The 23319-nt window shown below is 45.0% G+C and overlaps 1 protein-coding gene across 1 annotated transcript in view; it reads left to right on the top strand.

The window, feature by feature from the left end:
- GNA14 (G protein subunit alpha 14) overlaps nt 1-23319 on the top strand; it is a 203585-nt gene that overhangs the window by 157634 nt on the left and 22632 nt on the right. The gene's annotated exons all lie outside the window — the stretch shown is intronic.

Below are 23319 nucleotides of genomic sequence, written 5' to 3'. Positions count from 1 at the left end.
GAGGTGGTAGAGTGTCCTCAAAGGAACCGAGACCAATAGATTAGCAGGGCACAGAAATTGTGGACTTGCTAAGGAGTTGGATCTTATACATATTACTAAGGGATGAATTTGACCTTTACCAGGATCTTTGGAAATGCAGAAAAAAATTACTACATGTGATAGGATCTTTAAAAGGAATAGCAGTCTTACCAATAAGAATAGGCTAGGATATACTTCAGAAGCAAGCAATCCCCAAGCCTCAGTGGCTTAGAACATTGACGATTTATTTCTTGTTTACACCACATGTACAACCAGAGGAGTGAAGGCTCTGCTCCACATGACTGTTGTTCAAGACCCAGGGTAACAGAGGCTTCCCCAGTTCATGATGATGTCATCTCATCACAAGACTCCACGGTTTGTTGCAGCAGAGAAGAGAAGAGAGAGAAGGATATGACAGTGATGAAACAATTCCAAGCAAAGGATTCCTCTTGGAAGTAACAAACTTAGTACGTTTCTTTAGCCAAAGAATATCACAGGGTTATACCCAGCTCCAAGGAGGTTAAGAAAAAGTCATCTTTCCCAGTTCCTAGAAAAAGAGAAGCACCTGAAATACTGCTGAATTCTAGACATGTCTACCCCCTCCTAGCAAACCTGGTACAAGGGAAGAATAGCCTCTTCAGATCTTGGAGTGTGTTTTAAATGGTGCTGGAAAGAACGTGATTTACCTCTGTACATGTGAATATGAGAGAGGATTTCAGACCTTCAGAGTAGTGCTGTGAGGAACTTACTAGCCCCTCTCTCCAGTGAAACCATGCAATTGGTGAAAATTACAATCATCTAAAGTCTCTAGAAGTTGTCCTAACAGCATACAGCAAATGGAGAAACATTTATTCAAGAAAATCTGTATCTCCTTAAGAACGTCAAGAGTTAGTAGCATTTAAAGCATGCCCGATGCTCACATCCCCTTTCCCTAGCTCCATGTAATGGAGGCTCTATTCCAGGGCGGGGGAGGGTGGGTGGGGTGGCTGAGAGGATGGGGTCCACAGCTCCTAGTCTCCTCTTCCCAGCTCCTAGTCGAGGGCTATAGTTAAACTCTGGGAGGGGGAGGCTGCCAACTTATCTTATCCTCTCCAGCCCTGGTGTGGAAACACACTCTCAGTCAGATTATGGGTTGAGAAGTCTGGACTTCCTTACCCTGCTTAGTTCTTACTCATGGAACAGATCCTCAGTCCCAGTCTTGACAGGCTAAAAATAGACGTATATTGCCCCACCCAAGCCTCCTTATAGGGTAGAGGTTCCATGTCAAAAGGGCCAAGAAGAGAAGACCAAGGACTATTAACTCCCCTTTTCAATATGCAGTGCCCACCTGAAGAGCAGAGTGTCACTCCAAGAGAAGCAGGCCATTGACCCCACCCCCAGCTCTGGCACAGGGGTTCTATCCTGAGGGAGGGACAGGATGTGAAAATGGCATTCCTGTCAGAGAGGAGTGCCTTGACCTGGATTACAGCATGGAGTTTACACCTAAGGTCACTGTGGAAAACATTTGGGATCTCGGTGGTGAGCAACTAAGGGCATGCTAGTATCTTGATGATACCAGTAGCAATAAACAAATGGCAGATTGAAAAGAGCCAATAATGGTCTTCCTGAGATCGCTCTCCCCCCAAGGGGTCCAGAAGGCTGTATGCATGCAAAGTGCCGAAAGGAGAAAAACTGTCAACCCCAGATCCAGTATCCAACAAAGCAATCTTTGGAAAATGAAGGCAGCTCTCATATATTTCTGGTGGAAATAAAAAAAAAAATGAGGTGCCTGCTTTGGAAAATACTTTGATAATTCCTCAAAAAGTTAAACATAGTTTACCCAGCAATTTGACTCCCAGGTATGTATCCGAGGGAGATGAGACTATATGCCCACACAAAAACTTGTATGTGAATGCTCATAGCAGCATTATTCATGATAGCCAAAAAGGATTTAAAAAAAATCCAGATGTCCATCAACTGATGGATGGATAAAAGTAGCATATTTATACAATGAAATGTTTTTAGGCAAGAAAAAGAAATGAAGTACCAATACATAGTACAGCAAGGATGAACCTTGAAAACGTTATGCTAAATAAAAGAAGTGAGTCACAAAGGACTGCATATTGTATAGTTCCATTTATATACAATTTCCAGAACAGGCAACTCTGCAGAGGTGAGTGTACTGTTGGTTGCTTAGAGCTGGGTGAGTGTACCGGGAATGGGGTGTGATGGTGTATTGCTTTCCTATCCTAGGGTTGCCCTATCAAAATACCATAGACCGGGGGGCTTCAAACAAAAGCTGATTCTCACACTTCTGGAGGCTAGATGTCCCAAATCAGGATGTTGGCAGGCCATGCTCCCTCCAAAGCCTCCAGGAGAGGATCCTTCCTTCCCTCTTCCAGCTTCTGGTGGCCCCGGGTGATCGTTCAATCACTCCAGTTTCTGTCTTCATCTTCCCTATATCTGGCTTCCCTTGGCATTCTCTTCTGTGCATGTCTGTGTCCAAATGCCATCTTTCCTTCAGGGATACCAGTCATATGTTTTAGGACCCCCTTCATGGCCTCGTCTTAACTTGATCACGTCTATAGACTTCTTATTTTTCAAATAAGCCCGGGTACGACGGGCTAATATTCACCTTCAACATACCTTTTCCCAGAGGGAGGAGGCACAATTTATCCCTTAACAGGCTGCTAATGAATACAGGGTCTCTTTTTGGGGTGACAAAAATGTTAGGAAATTGATTATGGTGAAGGATTTGGTGATCCCTGACTACTCTAAAAACCATTGAGTACTACATTTTCCGTGGGTGAGCTCTGTGGTATATGCATTATATCTGAATAAAGTTGGTTTTAAAAAATGAAAGAGAAATCAAGGCCTTCTCAGATGTAAAAAGAAAAAAACAGAAGGCTAGCTGACCTTCCTTAGAAGAAATACCAAAGAAAGTTCTTCAGGCAGAAAGCTAGGCACAACTGACAGTAATTCAAATCTATATAAAAAAATCAAGATTCCAGTAAAGGTGGTTATGTAGGTTATGATAAAAGAAAATATGAGTATATAATATATTTTCTCTTAATTGTGTTGATTTAAAGAGAAGTTTTATCCAAGAGGGGATTCCATGAGTGACTTTACACGCATGAAGCTAGAATGGTCCCAGCATTGCTTCTGGATTTCAGCCATTCACTCTGACTGGTTCTGTCTGGCTTCCCAGAAGTTCCCTGATCCTATGATTTCTAGGCCTTTCTTGGGGCTCATGGAGTATTGGCCTGTTGAATTTGGCATTATTCTACCACCACCCACTCATGCAATGAAAACCAACTCATCATTTTTTAAGACATTTTTAATCGCTTTTGATATTGCTTGAGAAACTACATATGTTCTCTGCTGAAGGAAAAAAAAAAACTTATCTAAAAGCTGATCACCCTTTCTAAATGACAGAAATGTTTGGCTGGAGTTAAAAACTAAAGGTTAAGTATAAAGGTCCATTTTCTCAGATTTAATCCCCCTGGTCATGGTCCTGCCCTGTGCTGCACAGGGAGATTTTCTAAAGCAAAGGTCAGCATCTGTCTTAGAACTGACCAGTCCATGTATAATGCAACCTTTTTAAATGACATCAACTGATTTCAAACTATTTGCATGAGCCGCCTTGGGTCTTGGGTATCTTGAGTGGGAAGCTATTTGCCTAAATTGTGGCAGCTGTTCTAGATGCATCCTTGCTGTGTCTGGTTATGATGGAGATCCAGAGTGTCTGTTCTCATCCAGAGAGCAAATGAGTCTTCATACTGATGTGAGAGAGTTTTAGGATGCAGTACACAACTGTGTATTCTGGACTGGCGTGTTTTGTATGAGCCAAAGGTCAAGAGCTTGGTCTTCTGAACTCTACTTTCTTACTCAGTGTTTCCAACCCCAAGCTGTTCAGTACCCTGGACTTGTCACCAGAGGGCCATGGGGTGGGAACAAGGCTGAAGTCACTCTTGAGTAACATCAGGAAGGAGCTCAACTGGGCCCCTCCCCCACGGGAGGAACCATCTACTGGAGAGAGAGGCCCAAGGACAGCTCATCTCGCTGGAGGAAGCTGGTGTTTGGGGATCTGTGGATATAGGGGGAAATTTGAAGCTGCCTGTTCTCCCTGAACTATAAAAAGCCAATAGAGGCTGCAGAAAGAGTGAGCTGTCTTTCCTAACCAAATTTAGGAGAATGGGGGAAAGACCAGGGACCTCTAGAGAGATTTCATCCAGCTATTTCAGGAGGGAGCTGCTAGCAAGAGCTGTCAGCCTTTCATTGCCAGACTTCTCCTCTGTTATGGGTGTGCCAGTGACCAGTCTTGAGCGCAGACGAGCTTGCAGGGAAAAAGAACTGCCCGTGTGAGAGGCACAGACTCCTGGTCAACCTGGCTGAGCACAGGCCGAGGGAAAGAGCCAGAGGTTGGTGTTAGCAGCTTTGGCTTCTTCTGGAGCCCTGAGGGAGAACCTGTTCCACGACTCTGTCTGAGCTTCTGGTGTGCTGGCAGTACTTGTCATTCCTTGGCTTCCAGATGCATCCTTCCAGTCTCTGTCGCCATCTTCACATCGTTGTCTTCTCTATGTCCCTGTGTCCTTTTCTGTTTCTTTTAAGGACTTCTCAGGGGATTTAGGGCCCACACTAATCCAGTATAATCTTATCTGGGCCCTCCCCTTAACTACACCTTGGACATAAATTTGTGTGGGGGCTGGGGGGGACACTATTCAGTTCACTAGAGCTTGATAGAGCTTTCTGGCGGGAGGTTTGTGTGGTGGGAGACTACAGCAGGGAAAGTGCAGCAGAGGAGGAGATAAGCTTGTTGAGAAGTGCATGGAGTGCTCGTGGCATAGCGATGCGGGTTGGGGGAGGAGCCAAGTGACTAATTGGTGGCCTCCCAGGACCTCAAACTGCTCACTGGGCAGCTCCCCTCAGCCCCAGGGAGCTGCGAGCTAGCAGGGGGGGGGGGGGGGGGGCAGAGCAGGCAGGGCATGGAAACCCTGGCAGAGGGCGGCCGTGAAATGCCAGGAGGATAAAAGGACACTTTGTGGGCACTGTGGGTTGTGAGAAAGCTTTGTACCTGCAAGTCAGGGGAGTCTGAGGTTGAATAAGGACATGTTATTGTGTTTGGCTACTGAGAAGCTAATTTGACATTTGGGGGGAAAAGAAAGGAAATTGTTGAGGAATCAGGCTTTGCTAATATTTCATAAATAGCAGGAGGAATCATGGGTCCAGTCTCCCCTGCAAGTTGGTCAACATAGGGGAGCTCGGGAAGGAGTTTGCTGTGGGACATTGGGGCTGAGGGGCCTGGAGGTGTGGGGTTTTCTTGACAGGAGGTGGGTAGGGGGGTCCCCGTGTGGGGGACAGAGATACAGGGGGACACATCATGGGAGCATGAAAGACTGGGTTTGCGCACAGGTGAAGTCAAGAGCCGTGGAGGCAAATAGGAGGTGAGCTCAGACATCATTTTGATGGAGTTTTGCAGTCAGTAGGTGCCAGGGCATGGCAGGCTGGGCTGCACGGTCAGCAAGCCTCTGGTGAGACAACTCCAGTCCTGACTTTTTCTTTTCTAAAATTGTGGTAAAACATATATAACATGCATTCTATCATTATAACCACTTTTAAGTGCATAGCTCAGTGGCACTAATTACGTTCACATTGTTGGGCCACGTGGGTGGTTCAGTCGGTTGAGTGTCTGACTTCAGCTCAGGTCATGATCTCGAGGTTCATGAGTTTGAGCCCCACATTAGGCTTTGCAGTGACAGCGTGGAGCCTGCTTTGGATTCTCTGCCTCCCCCTCTCTCTGCCCTTCCCCTGCTTGCGTGTGCTCTCTCAAAAATAAATAAACATTAAAAAAAAAAAAATACATTCACGTTGTCCATGTTCCTAAGCTCTTATGTGTGAGGGATGAAAGGCAGTGATGCATGTGTGTGGCATGTGTATATTTAAAGTTGGTGACAGGAAAAGCCCCATGAGGGAGGTGGGTCTGGAGGCTTGGGTGAGGGGGAGAAAACAGATGATCCTTCCACAGTTTGTGATAAAAAGAGATTTGGTTCTGCAGAGAAGTGGACTTTTGGGGACACTGGGAATAGACCATAGACATCATTCAGAGACAAATGGGCACTGATTTCTGCTTTCACCCCTTGAGGAGGGAGCCTTGCTAACGCCGAATTTGTTTTGAAAGCCAGGAAAATGCCCCCAGTGTTCACAAGCAGGCCCCGATATAGAAGCACCCAGATTTCTTTAGTGTTATTACTCTAGCAAAATATAACAGTAAGTGAAAAAGATATTTTTTTCTTTTCAATGCATGGGGCACCCTTATACTAAAAGAGTATTTGTTGTGTATCTAAGAATCAAGCTTGGGGCATCTGGGTGGCTCTCTTGGTTAAGCGTCTGACTTTGGCTCAGTTCATGATCTCATAGTTCGTGAGTTCAAGCCCCACATTAGGCTCTGTGCTGACATTGCGGAGCCTGCTAGGGAGTCTTTCTGTCTCCCTCTCTGCCCCTATCCCACTCGTGCTCTCTTGCTCTCTCAAAATAAATAAACAAACTTTATAAAAAAAAAAAAAAAAAAAAAAAAGAAGGCTAGAACCACTATCCGGATGGTGGATGTGGGAAAGCAGGCACCTCATGTATTGTTGGACAGGTGCACATCTGTGACCAGTGAAATTTAAATTAAAACTTAAAACCTAAAATGAAAATATACCTATTAAAAAAAATCAAAGTTAACTGGGTGTCTTCTCTTTCTGTTGGTAAGTGTATTCTATGGAACTTCGATATCTGGACTAATTAAGTCCAGGACTTATGCTAACTGTACCCACTTGTGGGGCATCTCTTTCCACCAGCCCATGACCCATGGGAAATGTTGCAGGCTCACGTACATTCATCAGCCCATCCCTAGCCCCCTCTCTGTTCTGTCACAAGTGCTACCAAGACAAAGCACCCAGGTCTCCCTCAGGCCCTTCAGGCCCCATGGCCTTGCCGGGAGACCCCTTTTCTCCCTTCAAAGTCATCCTCTTGGACCTGGTTTCATCCATAGAGAAGTGGATTAATGGTGGACAGAGGACATATGGACCACTTTGGCGCCCCCTAGCGGTACTCGCTTCTCCTCCACTGTCGCACCTAGAGAGAGTCTAAGACACACACTGAAGACTGCCGGGTGGGGGTGCTGGAAGGGCCTCCCTCAGAGCTGAGGATAAGGGAGCCCTTGGGAAATCTGGGGTGCCCTACTGTCCTGATGCCACTCCCAGCAGAAATGCCTGCGGATTCTTAGCGCAAAAGGAAAACAACAACCAAAACTGCATCCAGGATTAAATCCACTGTTTCGAAAGCACATCATTAAAGCAAGCTGTGACCCAAATATTTGTTGTGGTGCGCTTAAGAGTGTTTCAAGTTATTGAAAAGAATGGAAAAAGTGAAACACCAAAAACAAAACAAAACAAAAAACAAAACAAAACCCAGAGCCAGGAATGTTGTTGGATGATGCTCTGGAAGTTGTGGCAATTTTTAATTTCCAGAAATACAAGCTTCAGTGTGGAGGGAGTACTGTAGAACGAGATGTGAAGCATCACGGGGGCATGATTTTGAAAGTTAAAAGCGTCAACAAGGCAGAGTAAGGGTGTCTGTAGCCCAGATGGTTGTGCGTTTGAAGGGAAGGGCCAGTCAATGGGGAATATGAGCGCCTGAAACATGTTAAGTTCAGTGCAAAGACTAGGGTGACCTCCCTCAACACCTCGTGTGCAAGGGAGACCGGTTGCCCTCTTGGGATGGAGCTTTTCCACACCCTGGCAGGGTCCTGTTTGTCAGCCTCTCTGAGCTGGCTGTGGAGGCATCAGGAAAGCAATAGGGACAGCTTGTGGATGTGGGCAGTTACCACTCGTTTGCCTACAGCTAGTGGAAGCAACATAACCTCTCTCGTCCATTTTTATACGCTTCAAAAGACATACCAGTAAAATTTGAATTTGTAGAGCACTGTCCTCGGAGTGGTTGATATCCTACTAGCCTTCAAAGTAGCAGCAAAGATGTGCCTTTCACTAAACTCTCTGAATCTTTCTCTCCATCTCCCTCTCAGAGAGAGAGAATATTTCAATCTTTGCCAGGATGTTATTAATTCTGAGATAGACTCCAAGATAAAATGCAGACCATGGATTCTGGTTGAAACATTATAGGTGTGGGATATAAAGCAAGGGAGAGCTGAGTCTTTCTACTTTCAGTGGCTGCAATCAGAGAAGCTGTCACTAGGTGGCACCATGAGTCATGGTGGCAAATGGCCAGGCTCTCCCCATAGATATTTGTGGGCCTTGGGAAGTACATAAACTAGTAAGTGATACTTACTTTCCTATAAACCTCAGTTATATTGATATTGATATAAACCACCAACACAATCATGAACTGACTTTAAGAAGGATTCATTGTATAAATGATATTCTTTAGAATAGGGCTTAAAGATCAGCGATGTGCCTTCAGAATACGCATTTCTAACTCTGGTTTCTATATTCTGTTCTAAGGACGCATTTATTCCTCAGTAGTGTGGTGTGTGCCTGACATTCTTCTATATGGAAACAGCCGCGTTGTGCTTGGGGCTTGGGGGTCCGATGCTCTCGCTCCTGCTTGCAATTCACCGTGGAAAAAGTTGACTTATTTCTAAGGCATTCTTTTATCTCTGCCTCTTTCCTCCTTTGTTTTGAGAAGGCTGTTGAATGCTGTATTCCAAAGAATTTAGTTTCAGGTTGTAGAAGAGCAGTTGGCAGCAAGGTGTGCAGAAAACAATTCTTACCCTCACATCAGTGATGTGTTTCTAGCCTGACGGATTCAGAGGCAGCCACTGTCACCACTCCTTCCCCCCTTTAAAATGTAAATGTTTTAAAGTTGGTAGGGCAAGGTGGTTAACTGGTGTCGGGAATACCTGGGCTTGAATGGCTGTTCCACAAATAATACCTCTTCTTGCTAAGCCTCAATTTCTTCGTCTGTTTCATCAGGATATTCAGAGTATCTAATTTCTTAGTGTTGTAGTGATCCAAAGGGATAATGCTTATTATACAAAATGTTTATCCAGCTATTATTATAATACCAGTGTCTACCAGCTATTATTATCATTTTGCTTATATTAATTTGTATTTATGTCCTATTTCATGGAAACTACTTATAAGAATATGTACTTTAAAAAAACAAACTCAGTGCCAGAAAAATTTTGAATTAAGATAAAAGAGTAGGCTGGAAGGGGGTGGGATAGGACCTAGGTACCCATATACTTCTGCATTATTTAGAGCTAGTTGCGTATTTGTTTCTGAGCTTTCCACTAGCTAAAGCAAAAAGAGAATCCGTTTTAAATGATTTCTATGGATCACAACCCCAACAACAGCCCTATAGGTGGTATTATAAGCACTCCTTTATTACAGTCCAAAAGAAAAGGCAGTTATGCTGCCCAGGACTATGTGGTAGGCAGGACTCCAAGATGGGCCCCAGAATTCATGCCCCACCCCTGTACCTGAACCTGACCTGCATAATTCTCTCCCCTTGGATGTGGACAGGAGCATGAAGAATGTCATTCCCATAATTAGATAACGTGATAAGGCAAAGGCGAAGGAATTTTCTAGATACAGCTGAAGTCTCTAATTCATTGACTTTAAGTACCTGGAGTGGCCTGACCTAATCAGCCCATTAGAAGGAAATCTAGACGTAGGGAGGTTCCCTTGATAGTCTCAAAGAAGTAGCTGCCATGTTAGGAGAGAGCCATGGGGCTACAACATGAGGGCAGCCTCTAGGAGCCAAGGGTGACTTTCAGGTGACAGCCAGTGGGAAAGTGAGGACCTCAGTTCTGCAGTCACAAGAAACTGGATTCCTCCAAAGATTTAAGTGGGCTTGGAAGTAGATCCTGGGTCACCTGGAAGGCTCAGTTGGTTAAGCACCCAACTCTTGATTTCCGCGCGGGTCATGATCTCATGGTTATGAGATCAAGCCCCACATGGAACTCTGTGCTGCTTGTGGAGCCTGCTTGAGATTCTCTCTCTCCCTCTCTCCCTGCCTCTCCCCTGCTTGCACCTGTGAGTTGACACGATTTAAAAAGAAGATCCCAAGCTCCTGATGATGACCCAGCCTAACAAAAACTTCGATTTCAGTCTTGTAGGACCTTGAGCAGAGAACTAAGTTCCACCTTCTTGACCTATAGAAACAGTGAGATATTAAAAGTAGGTTGTTATAAGCCATAACATTTTGTGTGATTAGTTATACATAAAGAAGAAAACTCATCCAGATAATATGGCTGAAGTCCACAGCTTTTGGGTAGATTCAGAAATAAAGCCTAGAGCAAACAGGGCATTTCCCAAACTAGATTTAATATAACATGAATAGAGGGAGACATTAATAGATGTGCAATGAGAAAAAGAAACTTTTTATTGTAGACCCTGACTGTTAACATCAGAGAAAAGAAAACTCATCCCTACTGGTGGGATGAGTTAGGCTCTTTGGTTGTGAACAACAGAAATAGTGGGCTAACACATGCAGAAGAGAGTTTATGGAAAGGCCGTTGTGGAGGTCATGAAATCAAGAAAAAGACTGAAGTAACAGCCTCAAGATGGACAGGAACCTGGAAATTCCAGGGTCAAACTACCAAGAACCGTGATGGCTCCATTACTGTCAAAATACAAGAATTTCATCCGTGCCTTTCCTGTCCCTGCCATTATCACTCTGCCCGGGGTTCATGGTCTCAGCAAAGTGTTAGTGTCCTGGCCGGTAGCCATGGGAGAGCAGGACACCTGAATTGAACCTGCCAAGATCCATAAAAGAGATCCTCCAAGGATGATTGGAACGAGTAGGAGGGGTAATGGATGACAGACCATCCAAAAAGCAAAGGGGGTGCTCACAGACATAGGATGGGCTTGTAAGCTTGAGATAGAACCAGAGTTCTGCTCGCTTTCATCAGAGTCTTTGAGGAAAGAAGGAATCACTCTTACAAGAAAAGGTGGAGAACCTGGGTCCCTGCACTCTAAATCTTCAGGAGAGAGAGCTGAGCCAACAGAGACGGGGTGGGGGTAGAACTGCTGAGATGGGAGAAGGCTGTGCATTGGGACCCTTCCTTGTGAAACCCAGGTTTTGAACACATTGGATGTTCTATGTAAGCGAGGGGGCTAAGCTTTGGAAGAGCTTCTGATTTCAATAAGCCGTGGACCTGGCTGGAGTCTGAGCCAGTTAGACCCTGTGAGAAAATGGGGCCCCAGCTGTCATTGAAGCTGTATAAGTTTGGCACATACTGCATCCCAAATCTCCCTTCTCTGGAAACTCACACAAAATGAGCCTCTTAAAAGTTCTGTGCTCTGTTGGGTGTCCCTACACAATGGTGTTCTATTTGTCGTAGCTGCTATAAGCTTGTGACTGCTGATTCTCTCTATTCAGTAAGTTATCACTCATGCTGCATTTATTGATGGAGTCCTATTGTAGTTTTAGGCTTTTTCCCCCCCGTCATATGTGTTTTCTCATTCTAAGTGATTGAATGTTTGGGGCACCTGGGTGGCTCAGTAGGTTGAACATCTGACTCTTGATTTTGGCTCGGGTCCTGATCCCAGGGTCATGGGATCGAGCCCCACATTGGTCTCTGTGCTGAACAAGGAGACTGCTTGGGCTTCTCTCTGTCCCTCTGCCCCCCTCCCCAACTTGCACACACATTCTTGCTTGCTCTCTCTCTCTAAAATAAAATAAAATAAAATAAAATAAAATAAAATAAATGAACGTTTAGAACTTCGTGCACGTAGTTATGTATTTTCATGAGCTCTTGCATCTGTTAATGAACACTTAATATGTTTTATCGGTTTTGACTAAATGTGGAGATTTTCATGTGACATGGATGCATTTGAACAATTGGTGTGCCAGTCACTGTTCTAGGCACTTGGGGTGTATCAGTGAAGCAAACAGACTAAACTCCCTGTCCCCAAGGGTACATGCAACACACACCCACGTGCACATACACACACAACTTCTGAGAGGTCGTGCACTTTAAGAAAAGCTTGAAAACTTGAGTGACTGTTTCAGATCTTGTCCTAAACTTATTTGGATGAGGAGCTTCTTTTTTTTTCCAGTATACTTGCAACATTTTGTAGAGGAACGTTCTCTATGATACATCACTCTGGGAAATGCTGACAGAAGCATGGCTAGACTCTGTGTGCTTAGAAAAACCATGCATAAATACCATTTGTTTCAACATTTGATAGGAGTCAGACAGCAGAAAGATTACTGATAAATCCTCTACCAGCAAATGGAGGACGGATATTCTTTGTTGCTGCTTCAAAGGAAATGTATGTGTTTTACATGTCCGATGAGTGGGTGATTTGTTGATCACTGAGGTCTTATCTGAGGGTGATCATTGATCACTAGATGTCCAGTCCCACATCTGACAGGACCAGGATATTTCTTTTTTTAACACTTTATTTATTATTTTTTAAAGTTTATTTATTTTGAGAGACAAGTGTGAGTGGGAGAGGGGCAAAGAGAGAATTCTAAGCAGGCTCCATGCTGTAAGTGCAGAGCCCATCATGGGGCCTGAACCCACGAAACTGTGAGATCATGACCTGAGCCGAAGCCAAGAGTTGGATTCTTTTTTTTTTTTTTTTTCAGAAAATTTTTTTTAATATTCATTTTTGAAGGAGAGAGAGACAGAGTGTGGGGGGGTGGGGGGCGGGCGGCAGAGAGGGAGGGAGACACAGAATCCGAAGCAGGCTCCGGTCTCTGAGCTGTCAGCACAGAGCCCGACGCGGGGCTCAAACTCACAAACCGTGAGATCATGACCTGAGCCGAAGTCGGTCGCTCAACCGACTGAGCCACCCAGGCGCCCCAAGAGTTGGATTCTTAACCGACTGAGTCACTCAGGTGCCCCAGGAGCAGGATATATCTAAGAGATGTTGGATCAAACAGTGTTACAGTCGTATGTGTATGGTCTTTGCTACTGGATGGTGACTCTCTTAAGTCAGCCTCTGTGGATTTCTTTTCCTTTTTTTTTGTTTTTAAGTTTATTTTTGAGAGAGAGAACAAGCAGGGGAGGGGCAGAGAGGCAGGGAGACACAGAATTCGGAGCAGGCCCCAGGCTCCAAGTTGTCAGCATAGAGCCTCACACGGGGCTCGAACCCACGAACTGTGAGATCATGACCTGAGCTAAAGTCGGATGCTTAACAGACTGAGCCACCCAAGTGCCCCCAATTTTTTTAAGTTTATTTATTTTGAGAAAGAGAGTTGGGGAGGGGCAGAGAGAGTGAGAGAGAGAATCCCAAGCAGGCTTTGCATTGTCAGTGCAGAACCTGATGTGGGGCTCGAATTCACTGACCATAAGATCATGACCTGAGCCGATGTCAGACCCTTAACTGACTGAGCCACCCAGGTGCCCCTCTGTGGACTTCTGTCTGCATCCGCTGGCACCCAGTGTGACATTTAGCACATAGTAAGCATTCAATCCACTCTGTTGGACTCAAGAAACTTTAAGAGACCATGTCCAGTTTTTTACACACACACATACAACCCCCACCCCCTGCACCTGCCCAGCAGCTTGCTGGGTTGGGATTTTTTGAGAAGGAGTATAAAACTTGGCTAAATGTCTGTGTAGCTTGGGGACTCTTGAGGGGAGAGGCATGTTGCACCGATCCCAACAGATCTTACCCAGTTCCTGCAAAGAGTCTCCGTTATTGCCTGGAAGAGTGGCTGACGACTTGGAAGCATTTGGCCCTTTCCATTTGAAATGGGGAAACCTGAGGCCCAGAGCTCTCAGCGTTGCTGATAAACGTGATAAGGGAAAGGTTTGACGTGATAGCATCTTCTGGGGTAGCTGCCTGTGATGCTGCCTTCTTGGTTGCTTTGAGGATAGGTAAGACGTGAGAGAGAGAGATGTGCCGACACATTGGTCGTGCTGGGGATTTTTAAGACCAACCCAGAATAGCCTTGACCCTGGGACCCTGGAGCAGACATGGCCTCTCGTCCTTTGTGGTTCTGTGCTGTGTGTTCCATGTACTTTGATGGAGCCAATCCCTTACGTGCTCAACTAGGTGTAACTTGTGCGTCCTCCCTTGGAAATTATAGTGATTGCTTTTTCTAGGAAGAGCGAGTTTTCCTTTATACTTTGCAAGAAGGGTGTCCACAAGACGGAATGGTTACAAAGTCATAGAATCAAAACATTTTTCACTGTAGAATGCTAATGTTGAAAAGGCACTCCCCTGCCACCTGCCCACCTTATTTTACTGATGAGGAAACTGGGGCCCTGGGGTAGGATGAGTAGAGGAGCACAAAGCTTCTCTCACACGTGTTTTCTCTATAAGGAACGTCCAAGCCTCCTTCTTTTTTTCTTTTTGTTCTTTTTTCAGTTTGTTTATTGATTTTGAGAGAGAGGGGATGGGCAGACAGAGGGAGAAGAGAGAGATTGGGGGATGGGCAGACAGAGGGGGAGAGAGAATCCCAGACAGACTCCACCCTGTCAGCACGGAGCCCAACTCAGGGCTCCAGCCCACACACTGTGAGATCATGACCTGAGTCAAAGCCAAGAGTTGGACGCTTAACCGACAGTTCCAAGCGCCCCTGGAACATCCAAGCACTTCAACACTGTCCTGCGGGCCATTTTAAACAGCAAAATTGCTGTCAAACAGCACAAAAGTGCCAAAACATAGCACTAAGTAGTCTGCAAAAAGGGCTCTTGTTTGTAGTATGAGAGCTGAGACGAGGGGCTGGTGCCTGTCTCTGCCGGGAAAACGGGCACCAGGCAATTCAAATGTTTCTCAGCTCTGTGCATGCCCATAAATGGCTGTGAAGGCACTGTGAGTTTTGATTGGGGGCTTACAAATACATTTTAACAAGTAGGTGAATTTGCAAAACTGGAATCCGTGAATAATGAGGACCTGACTGTATGTTTTCCTTATTTCGAGGGGGCACGGGAGCACCAGCCATCTAGGAAGGGGAGGTGGAGGAGGGCCAGGTTAGAGTCGCCACCATCTGTTGGGTACAGGGTACTGTGCTGAGCACTTCATATGTTGCTCGGCTGACTGAAAGCCCATGAACAGAAATGTTTAGACACGAAAAGAACCTCTCATCTTGCCTTGGTATATCCCATTTTATAGATCAGGACTCAAGACCAGTGGGCCAAAGGGCAGTTTGTTTAGTGGAACAGCTGGGAGCCCAAATTTCAAAGTCCCAGAATCCTGCTGTCCTTGGAACAAGTGTCCTTAGGATGCAAATGTCCTTCTGCCCAGCCCGAGCTTCCAATCAGTCTGGATGGGAGTACGTAATCCGGCTGATTTTCCATGTTTTCTGCTGTTTCTAATGTTCATGTCTGGGCAGCGGGGAAGGGAGGTGTCTGATCACTAGGAGTCACACATAAGGAATTTCTAGAATTATGCCCAGGACTAACATGGCTTTTAAAGAGAGAGTTGTCCAGATAAGGCTCTGGCTCGGTATCATTTGAAGAACTTTCTTAATGTTTGTCCTTCGGCTCAGCCTTGGAGGTACCTGCCTGGCTGGTATTGCTGAACTTCTGAACCTGCCATTTCCTTCCCCTTGCTTTTGTTTGAGTAGAAAACCTGCTTTACAGGAGGGGGAGGGGAGGATTTTTTTGGAGTTGCCTTAAAGAAGCTCCTTCCCTACCCCATCTTCTGGCTTCTCTTGAGTATCAGCAGTGTCCAGGGAGGACATGGGACTGTCTACTTAGTCTAGGGCCAGTCGGCTTGTCTTGGATTTCACTTCAGGGTTTCTGGAAACATCTGTTTGTTGGTCCCCGGCTGGTAGACACAGCATAGACTTTACAAAAACAAACTGCATAATACTACACCCCAGGAAACTAGCACATAATAAATGGCCTGCTTAAGGAAGCCATGAAGAAAAACAAAAAAATGCAACCATTCTCTAAATTTTCTGAAAATAAGTCAGAATCAGAAACAATTCCAGCTTTTTCCACTGGGTGGTGTTGTGTTGAGTTTTACTGGATGCTTCCAAGTCTCTAGGCAGGTCCCCAATCCAAACAGAAATTCTGAAAGCATGGGGAATTTTTGCTAGGTGGAATTGTCCTGCTTTTTACACTGAATGAGTGTGTTTTTTCAGAAGATTCTTTTTCCGTGCCCTACACACCTGTTACCATTGTTCCTGCAAAGACTGGAAATTCCTTTTCACAGTTGCCGACTCGTACCTAGCGTAGTACCTGGCAAAGAGTGGGTGCTTCATAATTACATGGGCTCTGATTCAACGAATTTAGGAGTTAAGGTCACAGTAGTGTCCTACTTGGATGCACTTAATTAGAAATTACCCATCTACGCCTGGGCTCAGCAAACATTTTCTGGAAAGGGTCAGCGAGTAAGTATTTAGGCTTTATGGACCCTACAGGCTCTGTTGCAACAACTCCACGCCGCTGTCCTAGTTGTGAACTCAGCCGGTGTGACAGGGCCTGGCTGTGTTCCAGCTGAACTTCATTTACAAAAACAGGCAGAGCTGGGTGTGGCCTCCCACCGGTAGTTCACCCTGGTTTATCCAAAGGTGCGTGTAGGCATGACACAGACTTTAGAGGTCACTGTGGTGAAGAGATTCTGAGAATCTGTGAGTGGCAGAGATGATGGTAGGCATTCACCAAATTCTGTTCTGCTTTCCACCCGAGTCCAGGAAGACCCCGTTTCCCAGCCTCCTTTGCAGTCAGGTGGCACCTGGAGACTAGTTCTGGCCATTGAACAGTGTGTCCAGAGGTCAAGTCCGCTGTGTTCAGACCTGGCCCATAGATCATCCTACCCACTATCCCCATACTTTCTCCCCTCACCTGCTGACGGGGTGCAAATAATCCAGGGCAGGACTTAAGGGTCGTGGGGGTTGGCAGAGCCACTTGCTGGAAGGAGCTGGGTCCCAGGATGACTGCATGGAGAAGAGTCCCCCCCACCCACACCCTCTGCGCACATTGGTATGGGAAGGAGCGTAAAATAAACCTGCATGTGCTGTTAAGGCCCTGAACTTTGGGAGTCATTAGTCTATCCTTTCTGTTAATACCATGTTTGGGCTCAGACATGGATAAAGAAACTGACACGTAAGAGCTTAGAGCTCTTCTCTCCAGAGCTAATGCCTTCCCGTCAGGCAGACCTGGTCTTTGATTAGAGAGAAGGGGAATGAGGCTGCTTTGGTGTTCATGCTCTTTAGGAAAGTGGGTGTATAGGAAGTATGTATTACTGCAGTTTGGGTCTGAGAATCTGGGAGCACTGAAGAGAGAGTCACCGGGAGGTAGAATGATGATGGAGAAGTGAGGAGAGTTTTAAAAGAAAGTGGCCTAAAAAAATCATACATGAACCACACTAATCCTTGTACCCAGGATGCAGCCCCGTGCCCCCCAGTACAGTGGTTCATCTCTGGGCGTGTAAAAATGCATTTCTTTCAGGTAGCCTGGAACGCCCCCCCCCCCCCATCCTAACACCATTTTTCTTTCTCTGTCGATGAAGGAAGTAAAATTTGATAGCCTCTGTAATAAATCATCACTAAAACCTTGGCGGCTTAGCAAAATCAGTGTTTATTTCAGTGTTTATTTCTCTGTCACGACCATCTCAATCTTACGTGAGTTAGTGGTCATGGGCTCTGCTCTACGTGGTCCTTCAAAGATCCAGGTTCCGTCTCCTTTCTGCTGAGAATCAGGGAAAGACAAAGTGGAGGAGGCTTGTATGGGAGGTTTTTAAGGCCAGGCCGGGTAATAGCATGCTTCATTTCAGCCTGAATTCCATCACTCAGAACTCAGTTACATGGTCCCCCCTGACCGCAAGGGGGTGGGGAAATCACAACCTGTGAGCCCCCAGGAAAATACAACAGGATTTGGGGGATCTGTAGCAGTCTCTGTTTAACGGGAAAACACTTTGAGCTCCCAAAAGCTAACTTTACAAACACAGCCAACCTGTTCGTGAATGGAGACCTTCTGCCTTGCTGTCTAGAAGGGCCGCAGACATAATCCAGTACCAAAGGGAATGGACTCCTTATAGCTGACCGTGATGCTACAGGAAGCCGGCGGGGGGCGGGGGGGGGGGGTGGAAAGCACTTATTACCCTCCCTGTGAGGGGGGTGACAGAGGGTTGGTGGAGGTCAGGGGTATCTAGGACCAGGCTCTCTGCCACTCTAGACCTGCCTGTCTCTAATCTCTCTCCTTCTTCGGCCACTCTGCCTTTCCTTGGCCTTCCCAACATCCAGGCCCTGGCCACAGTCATTTTGGCTTTGTCTGAGGAAGACCTGGGTAGATACTGGCACATATCCTGCCAGCCACCCCCGTACCCCCTGCCCCAGGTTCTGCAGATACGCACAGACACGTAGGGACAGATCTTCCTCTTATAAATTTGAACTCTCATAACACAATTTTGATCTGCTAACAAAACTAAAAGAACTTCCCTCAACTTGGGGAGGAAGGGGACAAACAAGATGGTGATAGGGACCAAAAAAAAAAAATCCCATCTTGCTGCATAACATAGGCCTCTGGACATAGACGATTAAACTGGCTCCCAAACAAGTGATCTTCTGAGAGGCAGCTTCTGTTGGCTGAAGCTTCTTTATTCTGAGGTTGGGGGGAGGGGAGTGGTCGGTGCAGAGGGGAAGCCACCAGATGCTGCTGGTAAATTCTACCTGAATATGTTCAGCTACCCTGGGACCTGAGGGGGTTCTGATGCTTTCCAGAGCATCTCAGGGGGAAGCAATGACGTGTGAAAATTGATATAGCAAAGAGCTGATCTGGTCACAGTGCTGTCGTTGACAAGCAAGCAGGAATCCACATTCATGCAGGAAGGAGGGGATGCGGCCGCCTTCTCTTTACAAACATCAGGCCGCCTCTGGTGGGAAAATCTTAGCTCATCCCCTCCTTCACCCTTAGTTGAAATTTCTCCTTTTTCTTTTACTGTTAGCATTTGTGTGGGGATCTGACTGGTTTCCACCAAATGGGTGTAGCTCTAATGCTGAAATCTTCAAGGGCAGGGCAACGGTCCTGTTTACATTCTGTAATGCCAGTCCTGGATCGAACATAGAGCAGGTGTGGGATGGTGTGCCTTGAAGGATGACTGAGTCTGGCTGCCAGTGTCCAGCTGACTTTGGGACATTTAGGTCACCCCAACTGAGGCCTAAGATGCTACCACCATCTGGACCTAAGGTTATAGGGGATTTTGCCCCTACATAAAATTGAATGGACTGGAATGGAAGATTCTGCGCATCATTTTGGGTTTGGTCAGGAAATCAGTCACTCAGAGTGATATGGAATAATGGATTTACTGTAAGGCTTGCACCATATGTAACTGGTGGAGCTTTGAAGAATGTACTAGAAGGTTGTTCCCTCTGCGTATCTGGTGGTTGCTTAGCAGGACCGGCAGTGGGGGAGAAGAAAAACTGGATGTGAAGCAGGCAGAGCAAATACAGACCAAACCCATGAAGGCAAAATGGACCCCATGGGCACTAACTGGGACCTGCGTGTGTCTCTCACCATCTCTGTGTTAACAGTGCAGGTGACTTGTAGCAGAAGCTGGCGTCCTTGGCCTTGGACCTGCACACATGTCTGCCCCAGGCTATGGGGAAGGTGCTCCCGGATTTGGAGAAGCTGAAGGAGAAGATCCAAGCTGGTGCTGAGGGTGTAGCTCCTGCCGGCACCAGTGAGGTTGACCAGAAGATCAGCCACAGTGCGAGCTGAATCAGAGCTCTGACCTTCAGAGCAGAATGGCCGTGTTCCACCTCTGATTCCCAGAGCTCTTTCAGATTTCTTTGTGGCCCACCCTCACCCAGGAGCATAAAATAAGGGGGTTCTGGGAAGCATCATTACAGCCGAGCCAAGTTGACACAGAACAAGGCCACAGCTTCCATCTCTCACTTGCATCATTAATACTCACTGTACCTACAGATGTTTGTGCCAAAGTAATTTATCACAGGAACATTTGGGACGAGCCTTTTTAGAGAAACCCACTCAAGTTTTGACTGACGGGAAAAGATAAAGTAACCCGGCCTTTCCTGCCAACACTTTGTGGCTGGTGAATTCTGTTATTTATTTTTGTTGGGAAAAAAAGGTGAGGAGAAAGAGGAAGACAGATATTGGAATAGAAATAAAGACTTCTTTTGAATTTTGAATTGAGTTAGGAAAGATTAATTTCTAGTCTGAGTGTGATGGACGATTGCCTTTCTACAAGGAGAACTCTAGGTAGCTTTGGACCAGGGGTGAATTAGTCAAATGCCTACCTGACAAGTGGGGTGTCCCGGGTGGCACCCTGGTGGCAATGGTGGCAGGTGTCCCTACCGGAGCCAAGAGTTGGTGAAGAAGCTGGAATTTGATCAAAGGAAGCTGGAAAACCAATTTTGTGTGTGAAATCTTAGGAAGTAAATGGTCATTTTGTAAGTATTCCAGAGGTGTTTGAAAGAAGCACATATTGTACAGTTATTTTGAATATAGGGCTCTACATGTGTCCCTGAGGTCAAATTTGCTGATCAAGATGTTTGAATTGACTATATCTTTACAGTCAATAGTTAGATGATTTTTCTTATTCTATCAGTTACTGAGAGAGTTATGTTAAAATTTCCTGTAAGAGGAGAACAAGTGTTGGCAAGGATGTGGAGAAAAAGGAGCCCTCATGCTCTGTTGGTGGGAATGCAAACTGGTGCAGCCACTGTGGAAACCAATGTGGAAGTTCCTCAAAAATCAAAGTAGAATTACTGTATGATCCAGTAATTCCGCTACTGGGTGTTTCTCCAAAGAATATGAAAACACTAATTCGAAAAGATCCATGCGCCCTTACATCTATTGCAGCATTATTTACAATAGCCAAATTACGGAATCAATCCAAGTGTCCGATAGACGAATGGATAAAGATGTGGTACATATGCCATGGAATATTATTCAGCCATTAAAAAGAGGGAAATCTTAACATTTGCAACAACATGGATGGAGCTAGAGAGTATAATTCTATGTGAAATAAGTCAGAGGAAAACGAATACCACATGATTTCACTCGTGGAATTTAAGAAACAAAACAAGCAAAGGAAAAAACAGAGACAAACCAAGAAACAGACTCTTAATTATGGAGAACAAACTGATAGTTACTAGAGGAGAGGTTGGCAGGGTGAGGGGTGAAATAGGTGACAAGTAGTACACTTGTCATGATGAGCACCGAGTAACATACAGAATTGTTGAATCGCTATATTGTACACCTGAAAAAAAATATAACAATGTATGTTGACTGTACTGGAATTAAAATTTAAAAACTTGATAAAAAAATTCCCTGTAAGATGATCTATTTTGCCATTTAGGTCTAAGAAATTTTGCTTTCTATATTTTGAGCCTATGTTATTAACTGCATAGAACTTTAAAACTGTTATGTCTTTCTGAATCTTTGTCCTTTAAAATATTCCTATCTCAAGTTATGCCTTTAAGCTTAAAGTCTTTTGTGGTTTTTTTTTTTTTTTTTTTTTTTTTTTAGCTTTGTGGAGGTATTATTGACAAACCTTATAGTGTACTTTGATTGTAATAGGGAGGCTTCAGCTTCCTTCAAGTTAGTGTTTGTGTGGCATATCTTTTTCCATTTTTCTACTTGTCCCCCTTTCTGGGAGTTAGCTTCTTATGTTTGGTTATTTCTGTGGTGTGCTGGATGCATGTGAAGAAATAATTTGAGGGTAAGGAAGATACTGTCTTCTAAACTCCAAAATGGAATTTCTTTTTCTTCTCCCAGGTGCCTGAGGATATTCAATTGTGAGATTGTGGTGATTCCATGCTGAGTTGCAGCCCCCTCAGGGCTACCGTTTGGGATCCAAACCCAGAACGAGAGGGCTTTCAAGGGCCTTTGGCCCCTGCTAACCTTTGAATTTCAATCCCTGTCACCCTAGTCCTATGATCTTGAAAAAGGAGCTGCTCCAGCTTCCAGAATAAGCAGAAACCCCAAGGAGAAAGGCTTCCCAAGTGCTGGTTCAACTTTTTAGATGCCATTCTTCCTGATATTCCGACCAGTAATTATTTACTATTTCATTAGTTTTATGATACTTTCAAGTGTATTTTTTGAAAATACTTTGTTCATCATTTCTACCTGTCCTTAGTGGAAGAATTGATTGAAATTTCCTAGTTGTTCTATACCAAAAGCAGAAGTTTCTTATTTATTTCCTATAGCAAAAATTCTGTCTCTAGTATAGTTGACTGGCATTTTTCTTTATTTTTTTAAATGTTTATTTACTTATTTGAGAGAGAGCGTGAGCAGAGGAGGGGCAGAGGGAGAATCCCAAGCAGGATCCACCTGGGGCTCGACATGGGTTTTGATCCCACGACCCTGGGATCATGACCTGAGCTGAAATCAAGAGACTCTTGACTGAGCTGCCCAGGTACGCCTAGCATTTTCTTTATAATGTAACATTTGAGATGCGTTAAAAGCTGATCGTAATGGAGCACTGAAATTTTACTTCATAATTTATGTTTAATAGGATACAGAAGCGCAATTCTGGATTTTGATGTAGCTGCCAAAACAAGTAGGGGTTATTGTACAAAAGTCAGCAATACTATGTTACAGGGAACTTAACTTTTTAATCCTATATTTTATTTCAATCTTGTTTTCAAAAAGTTTGCAAAGCTCATAGGTACTACATGTGACAGTAGACACTTGAAATATTATTAAATTAGATTTTTATCATATAGAATATATTAATATAAATTTTGAATGAAAATGCTTGAATATCTGACAAAAGAACTCTGGCTTCCAGAATACCCGCCCCTCATTAGTAATAAAGTCAATCTTGGAGAGAAAGCTCTGGGCCCCGCAGTCCTGGGAGGTTAATGGTGTAAGAAGCTCTCCCATTGAGGATCTGGCAGAGAACAGGGTTGCCTGCTGGGCTCTGAATTCCAGCCGGAGGGGCTTGCTGGGCTCCGCGGGGACTGTCATCTGGGCAGCCGTGGATCCATGCGTGAAAGTAGCAAGGCGCCACTTCATGAAGAGCTCCTTTCATGGTTACCCTGGGAATTTCCGAGTGAAACGCACATGTAGGACATCTGTTTTCTGTGTTCCTCCTTCAGAGCAGTAAAAATGGTGATTTTGTTTGAGAAAGAACTAGAGGAAATGCCAGATATGAGCTCAGTGTTTAAGAAACTGGTCGTGTTTCTTGATCTGCTGAATAGCTCCTATAATGTTTACTCTTTTGAGATTTTTTTGTTGTTAATGAAACAAATGCGTTAGGCGATTTCAATTCAGTATGCTGCTCTAACCTAGGACTCTCCTGAGAACTACAGACCCATTTTTTTCACCCACTTCCTGGACATCTCCACTCAGATGTCAGCCGCCTCAGACTCAGCATCTCCTCTATGCGAGTCTGTTAACATTTCTCGAAACCTGATTCCCTTCTGACTTTTCTTCCCCTCTTT

Source organism: Panthera onca, chromosome D4 (genome assembly GCF_046562875.1).
Source record: "Panthera onca isolate mPanOnc1 chromosome D4, mPanOnc1 haplotype 2, whole genome shotgun sequence".
NCBI classification, from domain to species: domain Eukaryota; kingdom Metazoa; phylum Chordata; class Mammalia; order Carnivora; family Felidae; genus Panthera; species Panthera onca.
This window is presented reverse-complemented; position numbering and strand designations above follow the sequence as displayed.